At 38.6% G+C, this 19,897-nt stretch overlaps 1 protein-coding gene across 1 annotated transcript in view; it reads right to left on the reverse strand.

Moving 5' to 3' along the window:
- LOC136254874 (uncharacterized) overlaps nt 1-19,897 on the reverse strand; it is a 112,814-nt gene that overhangs the window by 58,270 nt on the left and 34,647 nt on the right. The window lies entirely within an intron of this gene.

The raw sequence follows: 19,897 nt of genomic DNA on the forward strand, positions 1-19,897 counted from the left end.
CAACAAACAAATAATTACAAAACTGCACAACAATACAAAAACATCAATTAACACACACATAATGGTATAATGAATGCCGGAAGGATTTTGGATTTGGATCATTGAGGATGGTTAATGGTACAGAATTCCACAGAAAGACAGTGTTAACAAAGAACGAATAACGACGAGAGTTGATGGTTGACTGTGGTGGGATTATTGACAAGTGATGACTTCTGGTAGATGAAATTGAATTAAATTTACAGTGACAATTAAACTTGATGGATGTACGTTGGTGATAAATATTATGGAGGAAAGAAATAGAAAGGTACTGACGTCTTGATTCAAGGGTAGGGAGATTAAGCTGAGAGCAGCAATCACTTGAAGATACAGTCCATGAATTGGTCCGTGGACTCCAGCGACTGCCACAAATCCAACGTGCTGCCCTATTTTGCAAAGATTCAAGCAATTTAATATCTCCCTTGGTATGTGGAGACCACACAACAGCAGCATACTCCAGAGTCGGGCATACAACTGCTTTGTACGCCGCACACTTGGCCACACAGCTGCATCCAAACATTGAGCGCCGTAAACAGTTTAGGGACTTGGTGGCCTTATTAATCGCATACCTGCAGTGCTTGGACCAACTCAATTTACCATCAACTAGCACACCAAGGTATTTGACAGGATTGTTCCACAAAATTGATTGACCATTAATATAATAAGTGAAATTAACAGGTTTCCGTTTGTTTGTGATGGCCAGTGCTTCACATTTCACAATATTTAATTTCAGCTGCCAACAATTCGTCCAGTTGGAAATTGCAGTCAAATCATCTTGAAGAGCAGAACATTCCTGTTGGGTATTAGCTGGGGCATAAAGCAATACATCATCAGCAAAAAGTTTAATTTTAGAGTTCTTTACAACAGAGTCTAGATCATTAACATGCAACAGGAACAAGAGAGGGCCTAAACAGTTCCCTGGGGAACCCCAGAAGTAACATTGGCCCAATCAGAATACGCACCATTGATCACCACTCTTTGTTTTCTGTATGTGAGAAAAGATCTTAGCCATGACAGCACCTTTCCATTTATTCCCAAAGAACTCAGCTTTAGAAGAAGGCGTTCATGCGGCACTGAATCAAAAGCCTTGGAAAAATCCAGTAACAAGCAGTGAATAGTACTTCGTTGCTCTAGGCCCAGAGACCAATCGTCAACAACTTCAGTCAAAAGTGTTACAGTAGATCTCTTGTTCCGAAAACCAGATTGTGAAGGACTGAGCAGATGGTGGTGTTCCAAGGCAGAAACTAAATGACGATGTATTATACGCTCAAAAACTTTCATTATCACTGAAGTAAGACTAATCGGTCGATAATTACTGGGATTATGTTTATCATTACGCTTGTGTATAGGAACAATGTTTCCAGAGACCCAGTCAAAAGGGAGAGTGCCAGTTGATAATGATTTGTTAAACAGATTGCAGAGAGGAACACAAATAAAATCAGCAGCAGTTTTTAATAGAAAAGGAGTAATGTTATCAGGACCACAGGCTTTGCTAATATTGAGTCGGCTCAGTTCAGTGTGGACTTCATCTGGTGTAATTTGGATTGAGTCAATAATGGTTGGATGCGGAGAGTCAGGAATTAACGAATCAAGATTTGAAGTATTCTCTTTAGTAAAAACGGAGCAAAAATATTGATTGAATAATGATACTTTGTCAAGATCTTTTGTAACCGCATTACCAGAGTCATGAAGTGGAGGGATGGGGTTACGGTAGCCTTTCACTGTATTAATCCACCTCCAGAATTGCTTAGGGTTAGAATGACTCTGTTGACAAACTAAATTAGAATGATTTATGGTGTCCTGACGACATTTCAAACGAACCAAGTTACTGATAGATTTGTACTTCTTTAGTGTGACTGAGCTACCTGAACGCTTGTATTCACGATAAAGTTGCTTCTTCTTATGAATTAATTTGATGGTAGACTCTGAGAACCAATGCTTTGTCTTTCGCTTATTCCATCGAACAGTAGGAACAACATAATTGACAACTGATCTCGCACATTTACGCCACTATACTCCACATTACGTGATATGGAACGGGACCGTCGCCGAGGATAGCAGATGGGTAAAATGATTGTAGCTCAGTCATGCAGTATGTACTTAAGCTGCAGATAACAGCAGCGTATAGGTTTAGGCCACTCCAAATAAATTCTCTGTTTCCCGTCCACCGCCCGCATCTGGTTACTGCCAGGTCTAAATATTCCATTATTCCGTATTCTTTATTTTTATTTTTATTTATTGTTACTGGGCAGACGGCAATTGCCGATGCGCCCAGGGGGCGATCAACACCCCAAAGAAATCACACATACACATAAGATATACAGCAAACAATTAGATAGACAATAAGTAATTAGTAAATGTATCTATGTTTTCTGATTCTATGACAGATACTGGCAAGCTGTTCCAATCTTTGATTGTTCTTGGAAAAAAAGCATGTTGATAATAACTGGACCGTGTACTGGGTTGGATAAAGTGGTGAGTGTGGTGGTGTCTGGTGGATCGTTGAGTTGGCAAGAAATATGGTGGAATGGATAATCCTGATAAGTTGTTGATTCCTTTATAAAATGTTTGTAGTCGACCAATTCTTCGTCTAGATTCAAGTGACGGCCAACCCAAAATCTCTAGCATATCAGTTACACTGCTAAGTCTATTATAGTCAGACAGTGCCCACCGAGCAGCTCTACGTTGGACCTTTTCTAGGGACAAGATGTCATTTTGTTGGTATGGGTCCCATACTGATGCTGCATACTCTAAAACAGGACGAACTATAGTAAGGTAGGCAGTGGCTTTAACTGAGGGAGAACAGTTACTCAAGTTTCGTCTTAAAAAGTTGAATAATTGTGATGCTTTTGCAGCAGTTCTAGTAATATGATTAGACCATGATAGGGATTCGTGTAACAGGACACCCAAATACAAATGCTCATCTCTTACTTCTAGAATATGATTATGTAGTTGGTAGTCATATTGAAATGGATCAAGTGATCGAGAGCATCAAATTAGTACACACTTAGATACGTTGAACTTCATTTGCCAAAGTGTTGCCCACTGAGATAATAGATCAAGATCACGCTGAAGGATAATAGAATCATTTTCACACTTAATAACTCTGTATAAGATGCAGTCATCAGCAAACAGACGAATTGAAGATGACACTCTATTTGCAATATCGTTAATGTATAATAAAAACAATAAGGGACCCAAGACAGTCCCTTGAGGCACACCTGATAGTACGGAAACCGGTGAGGAACTAGTACCATCTACAACGACAGATTGTGTGCGTTGGATGAGCCAGGATTTGATCCAAGTCATAATAAGATTATCAATTTTACAATTTTTGAGTTTATTAAGGAGTTCTTCCATTATTTTACGGTTATGCTTGCATACTGATAGGCTCAGTAAAGCTATCTTGAAACAGCGTCAGCTCACGTTCGAGTCAACAGTGGCTATCAAGTCAGCACAAACTTCACGTTTATGTTGTTTTTGCAACTTACAAAGGAAGGAACAAGCTTAAGCATGCTAGCTTTTATGCAGCCTTTTTGGCTATGCCAGGCAAATAATGGCTTGAAAAGCTAGCCAATCTTATGATGAAATAATGAAAATGAACCGCCCGCCCGCATGCAAATATGCTTGAGCCCAGGACGGGAAACAGATAATTTATTTGGAGTGGCCTTAGCTAGGGGCAATGCACTTTGACAACCATTTGTGTATGAATACTTTCTTTCAGCCCTCATGAATGTGGGCTCTGTATACATTTGGCTAGTTACAGGTAGCTGAGGGTTGACTAATCCGCACAAAACTTTTCCAAGGTTGGAAAGTCTGGTAGGATCAACCATTATACACGAACAATAATCGGCGTAGTTTACTAACACTCCAAATAAGGCTCGTAGGATCAACCATTACACGAACAATAATCGGCGCGGTTTACTGGCACTCCAAATTATGCTCCTACCTTCTGTCATTTGATATGCCTGGTGTCACAAATGGGACAAGAAGAAAGATGACTAAAGACGACGGAAGGAGCAATATAGAGCACGAAGAACTCGAGAAACCCCTGAACAGAGACAGCAAAGATTAGCCAGGCGCAGAATATTTTTTATTAACACTTTACAGTGACCAGCACTGAAGGTCTACAGCAATATGTGCTGCAGCCTTAGGATTACCTAATCTAATTTCAAGGATTTAGACTTAATGACTTATACAGTAGCTGGAAAGGTGTAACAGAAAAGGGGCCAAAGTAAGAAAAAAAATCCCTCCAACCCCATGGCAGACGAAGATATGCCGCATTAACCATCGAGGAACGCCGTACAGGTAAAATAACAAGAAGTGGTACATACATTATTTAGCTATATATACATTATCTAGATACAACTACAGGCTACACATAGTATAATTAACGGAAAGGGCGATTGTCATCAATATCAACACCCTGAAGTGTCCAATACCTCAGGATCATCCTGGCATTGTTCATCCATAAAGTTGCTGGAGCAGATTCTTCCTTGCTAGCGTAGTAGGAACACCACTAAGGGGGGTGGTATGGTCAACAATTGTCTGTACAGGTTGAAAGTGACAATAAACAATCTCACTTGTAGCAGAAACTAACCCCGTTAGTACAACCATCACCTTTACCACCTGCAGACAAAGTAGTGATACTACTATTTTAATTGTAACTTATGTAAGTTAATATTTGATGCTATTCAACATCATCTTTCATCATAAAAATCATTACTAGCTAGCTACAGATCAAAAAAACAAAAAAATCTGAAATCACAACTGTTTAAATCTTACTATAACTTACCCTCTCAACTTCACACTTTATAGCCATGAAATCCTTACATTCATCAGGCTCACCCCATGATGCTCAAGCATCTGTCTAGGTATTATGTGTTAATAAGTATCCAATCTATTCACATTATATAATATGTTCATTTGGAAACCTTTTCATTACCTACATTTTATTCACCACAGTATATTAAGTTCATATACCAGAGCAGTAAAGTTGTGTACCACTGTGTACTTGACTTACTGTGATCACCTAACTGAAGCCATACTACTGCTAACCACAGTATGCTATACGTTTCCTATAGTTGGATATATCAAGCTGTACAAAGTATATAATCAATAGTAAGGAATTATATATGTACATTGGTGATTGATAACACTGATCAAAACACACGGTAGTGTGTCGTGCGGCCCAAGAAGCCGGCGCGCCACACCGTGAGTATATTTACAGGAAGAAAGTAAACGCGATTTTCACACCTTTGTAGCTCCGTGATTCCTTATAGACCATATGCGTGGTCTATTTATTGAACGAAAAATGATCTATTTAATTTGAAATGCGGCGTGCCCAAGAAATTTTGACGGTGAACGACTACCGTGAACCCCATACAAAAGTATGGATCTCGAATGCGGCTCGGACTATAACTCGCCACTAGGCCTATGACCAACTCTCCTTACTCCAGTTACTCTTCTAAACAGGTACAGGAAACTATTAATCCAGAGAAATCGCTCGTAACTGCTCTGCTTTTTGTGAGTTAATTCGATTCATACTTTTCTACGTATACTACATCGCATTCGTTCACCGTCGTGACGTGTTAAAATATCACGTGTTATTCGAATATATTCGGCAGTGCATATGGTCTATTCGATTGAAACCAAAGTTGCTACAGAAGTGCCGGCTAGGTAGGGGAGTCCACATTCCAAATTTGAAGAAAATCGCTCCAGCCATTTCCGAGATACGAGCGGCCAAAGTTTGGGTTTTTTTTCTTCGTTTTTTTCTTCTACTAGCGATTTCCAACCAACCAATTTTTCACACATATTGTTGCTACTTAAATTACACACCTTCAATAAATGTTTCACAAGCTGCCGTTCCAGTTAATGGTAGTCAGTGCTTCGTACTTCGTAATGCACCTTACTTAGAGTCCGCAATCCGAAAAATCAACTTCTACAAATTAATCCCTCTACCATTGTGGGATGTTCATTGTAGTATCCCATTGCTTGATCCACCGTGAAACCGGAGGCACGATTGTTGTCTTCACAGAAATATCATTTTCAGTATCTCACAAGATGCAAGGTTTATTTTTTAAATTTCGTGCTCCACACAAAGGACCGGATGAAACTTGCTACTTAGCCAAATCGTATCCAGAGTTGTTGTAGTTGAAAACTACGCACAGAAATAAGTTAATGATTTGCTGGGTGCCCGGCACAGGGTTGCTTTCTTTGAAAAAAAAAAACAGACAAAGAAATAGTCTACGAAGTTTCGAATTCAAACTGTCCTACCACCCAGGGCAAGAGAAGCCAACTATTCCTCATAGTGTTTCGATACGGTTGGGTGCATAGTCTGTTTATGCTGTTAGTTTGGAAAAGATCTGAGACTTCTCACCATCTGGGTGACGAGCGTCAAAATTTTCTGCAGCATCAAAGAATTGTGTCACGCTTTCTAGCCATTTCCAGCGCTTCTGCAGCCACAACAATCATCAATTATAGACTAAAACTATGGCAAAAGATGTCCCTGAACGTTTGGTAATAGCGGTTGTCAATTATTGTTTCATCCACAGCTTCCACGCCTCGCTCTAAGCTATGCATCAAGGGAGGCAGCAAAATCGTCCAAATTTGACTTCACCTCTCACGCTCCACAACAGCTTCAAGTTTTCACTATATCACCCTACATCACCATTATGCTTCAAAACATCCCAAAACAAACCGAAAAATGTACAAAATCTTTCATTTTTGATTCGAGCTGGGTGGAGCTCCTGGTGAGCTGCTGGTATACTGCATCATATGAAATCATAGAAACACCAACTACTACTACTACCAAACATTTTGAACCATCTTTTATCATCATTCTAAACAAAACTAAGTGACCAGTGTGGCATCAGAAGTACTGGAAAGCACTTTGGTACCATTGAGAAAATCCCTTGAAATGACGCACGAAAATTTTGACGTTCTTCACCCAGATGGTGAGAAGTCGCAGATCCTTTCCAGACTAACAGCATAGACAGACTATGCATCCAACCTTATCACATCACTATGAGGAAGAATTGGCTTTTCTTATCTTGGCTGGTAGGGCAGTTTGAATTTGAAAATTTGTGTTTTGTTTTCTGCTTCTTGAGAGAAAGCAACCCTGTGCCGGTAACCCAGTGAATCATTTGCTTATTACTGTGCGTACTTTTTAACTACATTAACTCTAGATAATATCTAGCTAAGCAGCAAGTTCTATCCGGTTCTTTGTGTGGAGCACGAAATTTAAAAAACAATTTTTGCATCTCACGAAATACTAAAATCGATAGTTCTGTGAAGACAACAATCGTGCCTCCGGTTTCATGGTGGATCTAGCAATGGGATACTACAATGAACATCCCACAATGGTAAGGGGATTGATTTGTGAAAGTTGATTTTTCGGATTGCGGACCCTACCTTACTGGATTAAAATCCATGCGGTATTTATTGAAATATGTCAAATCAAAGTTTGAGAAATAAAAATCCCCATAGGAATCCCATACAAATAATTGCGTACGTAATTCTAATTGGAGGAATACGGCACCGGTGATAGAGAAAGTTTCCGAGTGTTTCCGCGTGAATCTGTGGCAGATGAGGACGAAGAAAGTGTTCCTGGGCAAACTGTATATGCTGATTTCGATTTTTCCGTGTGTTTTTTGATTGGAGGACGATTGATGTTGGATTACGACGAAAATATGGCCCTTTTAAAGGTAAATCGCCATCTAACACTGCTCAGAATTCAGCATTACAATCACCCTGGACTTCAAGGCATCCCTCTGCATCGATGCAAGTATAGTTTGAAGGTGAGCAGTTTGTTGTCTTGCGCGGAATTGCAATATAAGGTTCAAAGTTGAGCATCATCTTTTCAAAAGTGGAGACTGGCATGTGATACCAACCTTACATGGTTTCACACTTACCTGATGTTATATTCTGGTGTATTTACTGCTGTTTTGATCCATTTTATAGCAGCTTCAGTGATTGTAATTTTGGTCAGAAACTATTTATAATTTCTCTTTGTTGTATAGCGATGTCATTGTGTTATATAATAATTATTATCCTTAGTGCTTACAGTGTGACAAATAAAGTCGAACAGTGTCTAAACAAATCTATTTTAATAATAATATTGGTCTAATATTTTGTTATCTGATTGTCATGTTACCGAAGTATTTGTTAATTGTGACTTGTGATGCCATTACTTATCATGTTATATAATAATACTGATTTTTCTAGTTAGTTATCCCTGAAAATGCATTAGGTACCTGGGTATACTTAGTGTTACACATTACACACAGTTTTATTTGTGAATCACTTGCTTTATTCATGTAATATTCTGAGTGGTCAGTCTACAAAGAAGTGGTCACTTTTGAGAGGTTTTACCTAGTTCATATGCTGTTTTTCATAAAATAGATATGTGGTGAAAATTTCATGTCGTAATTAGTTTCCTATCTAGATTTATGACACTTTGAATATTGTGTTTGGTGCCATGCAATATACATAAAAAGCATTGAAAATTCTGTACACAAAAATCATCACACTGTCAACTTCTTTTGCTCATATCTTTTGATAGGAACCACCAATTGAGGTGAGGTTTGTACTAAAATGACCCTGAAAAATAGCACAATATTTGTCATACCAATGAATGCATGGAATGTTAATTATTTAATTTAGTTGGAAATCTCTACTTCTACTACTTCTTTTCGCACACTTTGCAAAATCCGCCATAAAACACGAATGCATGCTCCAATCGGGCTGACATTTTGCACACTTAAAGGACTCATTAAGGCGAATCTCAGTACCACGTTTGGTAGGAATCCGATGAACATTCACGGAGTTATGACCGATTATTTGCGTAAAATAAGTTCGAAGGTCTGTCACTCCCACAGGGTAAACCGCTTGAAGGAATGAGCTGAAAATTGCTATGTAGATGGAGTAACTATCATAGGAGTGCCTTTTTGTGGTTTGAAAGGAATCCAGTTAAAGGCCATCGAGATATAACACAAAACCCAACCTGTGTCACAATTACGCGATCGATTTTTATCAATAATAAATTAATAGTTTTCACGCCTACCAGGCAAACCGCTTAGAGCAGTGAGCTGAAAATCGGTGTGTGGCTGGAATAATTATCATAGAAATTCCATGCAGTAGTACAGAAGGATCGGATTATAAACCACTGAGTTATGATTCCAAAGCCAACTACGTGTAGCATATGCGAGATCGAGATACTCTAATAGAACAGTCACCCTAATAAAGCATTCAGCTACGTTTATAACTTACTCCATTATAAAATTATATTACATTGCAAGTTATTCTGTAGGGAGTTCAGCTACATACAGTTAATCTTATAGACAATTCAGCTACAAGCAATTCACCCTGTAGAGAATTCAGCTACAAATATGTTACTGTAGAGATTCAGAACATTATAAGTCACACTGAAGAGAATTCAGCTATAAACAAGTCAGAGTTCCGCTACAACAAGTCACTCTGTAGAGAATTCAGCTACAAACAAATCACTGCGTAAAGGGTTCAGCTACAAAAAAAGCTACCCAGTAGAGAGTTCATCTAGATCAGCTACAAACAAGTCACTTTAAGCAATGTTCAGCTACAAGTAACTCACTCTGTAGAGAGTCCAGCTACAAACAAGTCATTCTGTAGTACAAACAAGTCACCGTGTAGCTGGAGAGTTCAGCAACCAATCAAAAAACCACTCTGTAAAGAGTTCAGCTATACAAACATGTTATCACTCTATAGAGAAAGTTATAACTCTATATTCAGATCAGCTAGAAACAATTAGTCATCCAGTAGAGAGATCAGCTACAAGACATCACCTTATAGAGAGTTTAGTTACAAAGAAACCACCATGTAGAGAGTTCAGCTACAAACATATCACCCTGTAGAGAGTGCAGCTATGAACAGATCACCCTGCAGAGAGTTCAGCTAGAAAAAGTCATCCTGTAGAGAGATCAGCTAGAAGGATCACCTTGTAGAGAGTTCAACTACAAACAAATCACCCTGCAGATAGTTCAACTACAAACAAGTCACCCTATAGAGAGATCAGCTAGAAGAAGTTACCTTGTACATACAAAGAAACCATCATATAAAGAGTTCAGCTACAAACAAATCACCCTGTAGAAAGCTCAGCTACAGATCACCCTGTAGAGAGATCATGCAGCTAGAAGAAATCACCTTGTAGAGAGTTCAGCTACAAAGAAACCACCATGTAGAGAGTTCAGCTGCAAACAAATCATCTGTAGAGAGTTCAGCCAGAAGCAAGTTCACCCTATAGAGATATCAGCTAGAAACAAGTCACCCTGTAGAGAGAGCAGCTACAAAGAAACCATCCTGTAGAGAGTTCAATTACAAACAGATAGCTCTATAGAGAGTTCAGCTAGAAACAAGTCACCGTGTAGAGTAATCAGCTAAAAACAAGTCACCCTGTAGAGAGATCAGCTAGAAACAAGTCACCCTGTAGAGAGATCAGCTACAAAGAAACCATCCTGTAGAGAGTTCAATTGCAAACAGAAAACCCTATAGAGAGTTCAGCTAGAATCAAGTCATCCTGTAGAGAGATCAGCTAGAAACAAGTCACCCTGTAGAGAGATCAACTAGAAACAAGTCACCCTGTGGAGAGATCAGCTACAAAGAAACCATCCTATAGAGGGTTCAATTACAAACAGATAACCCTATAGAGAGTTACTAGAAACAAGTCACTGTGTAGAGAGATCAGCTAGAAACAAGTCATCCGGGAATCAGCTAGAAACAAGTCACCCTGTAGAGAGTTCAGCAAGATAAAAGTCACCCTGCAGAGAGATCAGGTCACCCTATAGAGAGGTCAGCTAGAAGAAGTCACCTTGTAGAGAGTTCAGCTACAAAGAACAGAGAGTTCAGCTAGAAACAAGTGACGCTATAGACAGATCAGCTAGAAACAAGTCATCCTGTAGAGAATTCAGCTACAAACAAATCATGCTGTAGAGATTTCAGCTACAAACAGATCATCCTGTAGATAGTTCAGCTATAGATACAAGTCACCCTGTAGTAGCAGAAGTCACCTTGCAGAGACCAGCTACAAAGAAATCACCCTGTAGAGAGTTCATCTATGAACAGATCACCTGTAGATACTTCAGCTATACAAGTCACCCTTTAGAGAGTTCAGCTAGAAGAAGTCACCGTCTAGAGAGATCAGCTAGAAGCAAGTCACCTTGTAGAGAGTTCAGCTACAAAGAAACCATCCTGTAGAGAGTTCAGCTACAAACAAATCACCCTGTAGAGTGTTCAGCTAGATAAAAGTCACTGTATACAGAGAGATCAGGTCACCCTATAGAGAGATCAGCTAGAAGAAGTCACCTTGTAGAGAGTTCAGCTACAAAGAACAAACTCTGTAGAGAGTTCAGCTGGAAACATGTTACTCTATAGAGAGATCAGCTAGAAACAAGTCACCCTGTAGAGATTTCAGTTACAAACAGATCATCCTGTAGATAGTTCAGCTAGATACAAGTCACATTGTAGAGAGATCGGCTAGAGGAAGTCATCTTGTAGAGAGATAAGCTAAAACAAGTAACCTTGTAGAGAGTTCAGCTCCAAAGAACCCACTCTGTAGAAAGCTCATGGTACAAACAAGTTAACCTATATAGAGATTAGCTAGAAAGAAGCCTGTAGAAAGCTCGGCTACAATCAAATTACCTTGCAGAGAGTTCAGTTACAAACAAACCACTTTATAGAGAGATGAACTAGAAATAAGTCACCTTGTAGAGAGGTCAGCTACAAAGAAACCATCCTGTAGTTCAGCTACATTTCAAGTCACCCAGTAGAGAGATCAGGTGCAAAGAAATTATCCTGTGGGGAATAATTAACATTTAATAAATATATGTATATAATTTGTATAATTACTATATAATAGAATAAAAAATAGTTCAAGTATTAAAAATCGTCTTTAAGTTCTTTTCTTCTTCCTGTGGTAAATATAAAAAAAAAACAAATGGGTTAAAAAAGCCCCAAAGCCAGCTATAGGCCGGCTTTGCAATATACAAATACAAAAAGAAGTGATATTTAATCAAAAACAGCCAAGCTGTAAAAAAAGGTGTGGCCCCCAAAAAGGCCATGGTGAAAAAAGATGTGAAATCCAAGGTGGCGGCCAAGAAATGGCTGTGATGGTAGGTTAATGGCAAAAATTTTAATTACGACAATGCAGGTGAATTTGGTGCCAAATCCTAGTGGAGGAGGCAACGCAAATTCACCCGAACTGTCGTAATTAAAATTTTTGCCATTAACCTACCATCACAGCCATTTCTTGGCTGCCACCTTGGATTTCACATCTTTTTTCACCATGGCCTTTTTGGGGGCTGCACCTTTTTTTACAGCTTGGCTGTTTTTGATTAGATAGTATTATCTAACTGCTTAATATCTAATGTACATGATGACTGACTTGATACTGAATAATATCAAGCACCACCAGCACCTCTTACTATCATGTTAGCTATCCATTATAAAAAGTAAACAAACTAGTGCAAAAATAATTTTAAAATTAAAACATGGAAATAGAGATCGAAACAAGAGTCAAACAAGTCAGCATGTTAAGCACACAGAGATCTCTATTTGGACTCAAATAAACATTTACAGAGAAGTGTTCTCAGTATTTATCTGCCCAGAAACTACCATTTTTTCCTTAGTTTCTACCATATCCATTGAGTCCAAATAGAGATCTGTGTGTGCTTAACATGCTGGCTTGTTCGACTTTTGTTTCTTTCTATTCCCATGTTTTAATATTTAAAATTATATATTATGTGGAAAGTTTCATGATTAAAATAATAATGAAAAAGTACACAATTTGGTGAATTTGGGGGCTATGCTGCTACACTGTGTAGCTATGCCTCATTGGAACAAATTAACAGACTTTCCACTTTATGATTAATATTATTGGTTATCATTTTTCACATAGAAAGATACTACTATAGCAAGAGGTAAAATATTGTTTGCTCAGTTTGTAGTTGGTAACCAGCAATTTACTTGTGAAGTCAAAGTAGAATTGTTCTCTTCTTTCTGAGAGTGGAGTAAAATTTTGAAAACTTCTGCTGTGATACATATAGGTATGCTACAAAGCATAACTGAATGGATTATGAGTTTTCACTCTTACACTTGAGCTGTAATATTATGATTGGTAATTACCTAAGGATGGATTCCCCCAAAACATGTTGTTGTCAAAGTGTGTGTACAGGTATATTGCCTTATATCTACATACGCAATGAATCACATGAAAGCTGAGAATACCCCTCCCCTTTGCAGGTGAGCTGCTGCCATAGCAACATCCGCTATCTTGGAGAACAACCCATCTGATAGCGTAGGAAGGAGCATATAAGCTTATCTATGACTCCATTAATTTTGCTAAACACATCTTCAGACAACTTAACGTAATGCAAAACCATATACTGGTCAACCTTTTCCATAGAATGCAGAAGAAGCAGCTCTATTTCCTGGAACTGTTTTACTCTTATAGAAACCGATGCTGTCAGGGTTGCAAAATCGGATTGTACTCCAAAGATGGTGGATGTTGCTATGGCAGCAGCTCACCTGCAAAGGGTCTATAGGCCTTTATTTACATAATTAGATCTCCAGGATTTTTGATGACTGGTTTGCAGTCCAGGCTGACCTACAGTAGACACTAGTGTTATATCATTATAGGTGAGAAGCACACTACATGCAGTGTATTCCTAATGCATTATTATATGTGACCGGATTTACGAAAATGTATACCTTTTTCACACACAAAATTTAACCCATTTTTTGAACTTTGAAGCTTCACAACTTTTGTATCATGGTAAATAATTTCCTGAAATTTTCCATGGGTGTAGCTACAGTATCTGCGCCTGGCTGCATTTTGATACTAAGAGCAAGTTAATCAGCAGAAGGAGTCAAGTGTTACATCATTTTGTTTGCTGGTATGTAAAATGTGTGGAAAAGGTACCTTTTCACAAATCCGGTCACCGGTCACATATGTGACTGGATCTACGAAAACCGTTCTTATCGCCCAAGACAGGAAGTTTGATTTTTTCACACAAACACAAAGCTTAATGAATGCACTATCAAGTTTCACTGTCACAGTCGACCAGAGTAAAGTGGTCTGCTTTTTTAATGCACAGTGGCGCGCCGTACGAGTGGTCTGGGGTCTTGATGGAGCCCTGGCCAACCAGGCGGAGATGGCTGTGTGTGGCTGTACAGCTCCGTGGTGTTGGACAATGACCTGTGTTGAAAATTTCCTTTCATTTTAGCCAGTTCTCAGCACTGAATGGCCCATAACCTGGCCTAATTCATCGCAACACGTTCCTTTTCAATTTTTGAACACTATCTTGCCCGCCTTCCAGGGCCCCCCGCCTCCCACCCTTTTTGCAGCTCGCCTCCCACCCTTTTTGCGGCAGCTCGCCTGATACAGTCAACCTCGGTTTAAAAACTATCTAAAATGGCGGGAAACTTAGCTGTTGACTACTTCAGTGGATGATCACGAAGGTAAGAAATTGTTGTAAAACGTATGAAAATTTGGTATGCGTACCATTGGCCACTATGGCCAGCTACACCACTCTGAATATTTAAAACCGATGAAAACCGACGATACTTTTAAATGGATGATAAGACCGGTTTTCCCAGAGACAGTCATATTGTACAATAAAATTAAAACAGTGATACATTACTGATCATGATATGTCAGTATACACAAAATAACATATATAGTTACTATTTAGAAACTATCCCTACTGTATTTGCTGTGATGTGTCTGAGTGTTGCCAAGTAGCTAGCTACCTAATACTAGCTATAAACATTTTGATAGACTCACTTCTCTCTGCCAGCCAAACTTTTAAAAATAACTGTAGTCATTATAAGACTACAGTAAGTATTTATGTATTAAGGCTTAGCAAAATTTAGTTATGTATGTATAGTACTTTGATTTGTTGTCAGTTACAACACCATCTAACCATTACAGGTGCATGAAATTAGCACATGTGATTATAGTAGTAGGCTAAACATGCAATACAGTTATGTACTGCAACTAGTAGACACATGAAAAGTAAATTCTCTGCACAGAGTATGACAAACTACGTAATACAAACAACTAATGATGTTTAAGTTTCTCTACAGTTACTCTCTAACTTCTAAATCAGTTAGCTACTGGATGTACAACAACAGTTTGGTGACAATGACTGCTTCATCACTGAATGGTTCATCATTACAAATCCTCACTTCTATTGGATTTCTGGCACCGCATCCTTGAATAGACCTATAAAACCATGGTGCATCTAGTTGGGCACAGCAATTGTTACCATTAGTACAATTTGTATTGCTCCACAAGGTATGCTCAACATAAAATGTAGGGTGGGTTGGTGAACCATATGACCCTGAATCACAATAGTAGTGGTCTCTCACAAAACTTGGAGGGGCTGGTCCCTCATATGCACCACAAGGGCAATTATAGTTGCTAACAGATTTAGCATTGCTACTTTGCCCCATACCATAAGACCAAATGTGTTTACGTTGTTGCTTATCACCATAGGTTATGGAAACTCCATCAAGATATGGAGCATCTATGGACCTTCCAGGATAGGGCCTATTAGCATGCTCAGCAAATCCATCGGGAATTCCTTTTTGGTATCCAGCCACTAAACCGGTGATCTGACTGAACCCAGGTCTTGTTGGGAAGAACACAGAGTAGCAGCCACCTTCATCAGAAGAAGATCTACACCCAGTTTTTGAAGTATCTGGGATATTAATGGATGCCCATCCTTTAGGACAATTGGCACCGGTGACATCAGCAATCTTAATCCAACCACCCATAACACCACCGGATACTAGAGACATTTCACAATATACCTGCAAGAAAAAATAAACTTCATGTTCTTCTACAATAATATATCTTGGGAGTAGTTTGCCTTTAGCATGAAAATATTTACCATAGATCAGTAATGTGACTATATATGGCTACATAATCATCACCTTGATTGTTTCTTCAAGTGAAGTGATCCAGTAATATCCTGATGCATTATGACTCATAGGATTTTTATTATATATTTCTCGACAAGACTTTGCAGGAAACTTTGCCTCCAATCCTAGGGTTGAGTCTTGCTCTTGTAGCAAAGTTGAGCAACTAACTGCTACCAAGGAGACAACAGACAGGATCAAGTAGTACATAGCCATCATCACTGCTCAGGAGAGATCTTGATTTTGATTCAGAAAGTGCATATGAACACGTTTCTTTTATACTTGACTGTAAAACCTCAAAATGTATTTTGGCTACAATAGGTAATCTGAGAATAGTATATTAGGTTGCTTTGAAGATAAGGAAAGGGAAGGATACACACCTCCTGTGTCCTGGTCTATATCTGCCACTTTGTTTAAATAAAATGCCTTAATTCTAATTAGCAAAGAATTCTACAAGATCAACAGTCACTGGATGCAAACACAGAATCTACCAAGTGCATTCTATTTATGAAAACCCTAGTGAAAATGTTTATGCCAACATGGGTGGTACTGCAAATATAAGTTTCAAACTGAGGACTATGTAACTGTATATTTTGCATACCATAGTTTTTTTATCAAAGAAATTACTCAATGCAGTGCTGTAAGGCATGTGATTACTGGTTATCACAATGCCCACTTCACTTAATTGGCTATCTATAATTACAATGTTAGTTGTACAAGAGAATTTGCAGTCTCACTGAAGTGCCAATGTAATCATCCACTAGAGGGCATTCTCATGCAAACCGGCTTTAATAACAAAATCAGTAAACAGTGGCTTTATGAATACACATTGTCTTGTTACACATTAGCATATCAGTTGATATTAAGCTAGCAAATCGAATTATATTAAACAAAGTACAGTTGCTGTATGCTGATACTGTTGATACTGCTTATACATAGTTATCCAGTTAAATTCAATTTAAAAAGAGAAGACACTCACAACTTTCAGGATACAATAAAATCTGAACCTTTCTTTGTTGTGCTCCATGATTAAATTATGCCAATTATGCATCCATACTGATTGATTATTTATAAATCTGTCATTATCTGTGTGTTGATATACTGGTACAGTAGCTAGATTGGGGCCTTGCATGCACAGTATAAAGCACAAAACTGTTCCTTGATAACCACCACCTGTAACATTATCTGATCAACTGTGGCATTTGATACTATTGTTTACAAAGGACCTGATACATCTGTTCCTGGCATGTTATCAACTGTGGCATTTGCAATGCTGTTTACACAGGAACTGATGAATTTTACTACCAGAGAAGTATGTATGTCATGTAAAGTGAACCATGGAATGTACCATGAAAGTCATTTGATAGGGTACCATGAGTTTTTGCATTGGCCCATGACATAAGAATTTCATGGCACTGCAGAGATGCAATACCTATAAATTCTTGAGAAGCAGTAGCTACCCATGAAAGGTAGTATGGGAAAACATTAACTGTATTAAGCACAAAACTGTTCCTGGATAACCATCACTTGTAACATTTATTTAGCTGATCCTGTTTTGTATCAACTGTGGCATTTGCAGTGTTGTTTACACAGGAACTCATGCATTTTATAGTTTATTTACACAAGAACATGCAGATATGTATCTGTTCCTGTCACAGATGTATCTGTTCCTGTCATGTGGTGTTTGCAATGTTGTTTACACAGGAACTGATACCAGAGAAGTATGCCATAAAATGTATATGTTTTTGCCATCAATAGTGTTATGGAATGTACCATGAAAGTCATTTCATAGGGTACCATGAGTATTCATATTTGCCAGAATTCTAACTTTAATGGTATTTCATAGCACTGTACCCATGAATTCATGATCCAAATTACCAATCATGACTTACATATGGAAAAAGCTATTGACTTGAAATTTAGTCTTGAATAAGCAAAAAGGCAGCTTAATAAGAATTACTTGTTATTTTGTGGCAAAAGGGTTTGTGTGAAAGATACTTTCTCACAAAGCCAGACAAAATTCGAGATACTCTAATAAAACACTCGGCTATTCTAATAGAGCAGTCATATATACTCAAGTATAGCATTCAAGTGGATTCTGAAAACAGTTTCAGGAGGCTATTGTAGGTTTTCAAAATTTCCTGTTGGGGGAATGTCCCCCAGACCCAGCATACTTTGCACACTATGAAAATCATATTAATCAGTTTGCTACCACACTTCTTAGCCCTCTTTACTTAAAATTTTATTGCTATCTCTCCAGTGGCAGATCCAGGGGGGGCATGTGCCCCCCTTTCTTACAAGAAACTGCATACAAGATCGAGATACTCTAATAGAGCAGTCAATCACTCTAATAAAGCAGTCACAGTGTTCATGAGGCAGTGTAGTTTAACTATGAACAGGGGCGGATCTAGGATTTCAGAAGGGGGGGTGCTAACATGGACATTTATATATGTGGCAAGAAAGTTGATACAACTAGTGTGTGAAGCATAGGGGGTCTGGGGGCATGCCCCCACAGGAAATTTTTTGCAAATTTGGCCCACTGAGATTGAATTTGGCAGTAATTTTGAGTGAAAAATGATGCCACCTTGTTTATGTGATACCATTATTCCCCTACAGTTTGTCAATATGCCGACACAGCCAGTGGCTAAAATTCAATCTAGGTCTTCCACACACATACAATTCTGTGAACTTGGAAGACCATAACTTTGTGTTTAAGAAAGATACAATTCTCCATCTATTATCTTGTGTTGGTGCTCACTACTGTTCAAATGTCAAGGTAATCACTTTTTTCTATCGGAAGTTATGAATTGTCAAAGTTGGTAAATTGGATGTGTGTGGAAGACCCCTTTTCACAGACCCAGTCACATATACAGTCTCATAGCTTGCTGTCCAAATAGTAGAGAGGGTATGTGTGAGTGGAGAGGGCAAGTAGACTCAGCAGTGTGTGGAGTGCACGTGCACTCAGCATGTATAGAATTCTCCACAGTGGTGAGGGTAGCAGTGCACAGGTGTAGAAGTATACGTTTAATTTCAGCTTACACTCTGGTAACTTCTTGAAAATTATAGTTTTAATGATGGATGTTCTATTAGAATAGTTGACTTTTCTATTAGAGTATTTCGATTTTAGCAGCTTCTAAGACTGCAAAAGTATAATTTTAAAACCCTCTTAGTAATTCTTGGATAAGATTAGCTATTCCCCTTGCTCTCTCCATCTTTTCATTGCCCATACATGTGTATAAAATGCAACTGTATCTGTACTACACTTCTAGAAGCTCAGCTTGCTTATTGTAAAATTTTGGAGGGGGGGGGGGGGGGGGTGCTTCAGCCCCCCCAAGAACCCCCCCCCCCTCGAAATCTGCCCTTGATGAAGGTATGAATAAGGATCTGAATAAGGATCTTTATAGTATGTACATTTAGTAAAGGACAGCCATTATTGGCTATGACCTTTTTTTGTTTGTTTTTGTTTTGCTCTTCAACTTTTTCAGCAAAGTACACCCCCCTTTCCAAACTCTGGATCCGCCCCTGCTCTCTGACCATATCTGAGTGAGACATGACCCCATCACATGGGGCTAACTGAATTACTGGCCAAACTACTTAGACATGGTGACATTTTCTCCTTGTCTGCTCTAGGATAGATTACATACAATGAGCCAAACATTACAGTATCTCATCTTGTTCACTTCCACAGGTCCAGAAGGAGGACCAGGATTCAAAGGAGATGCTGGATTAAGAGGACCACCTGGTCCAACAGGAACTAAAGGTGATATATTGAAGTTTTGTGGAATAAAACCAAGTGCTGAGTTGAGAGATAAGCATCATTATTTTGACAATTACATGTACAATATAATACAAGGGGTCAGAAATCTAGTCTTAGAGTTACCAAGTTACCAAAAAAAACAAAAACAGA

The sequence above is a fragment of the Dysidea avara genome, chromosome 4 (assembly GCF_963678975.1).
Source record: "Dysidea avara chromosome 4, odDysAvar1.4, whole genome shotgun sequence".
NCBI lineage: Eukaryota > Metazoa > Porifera > Demospongiae > Dictyoceratida > Dysideidae > Dysidea > Dysidea avara.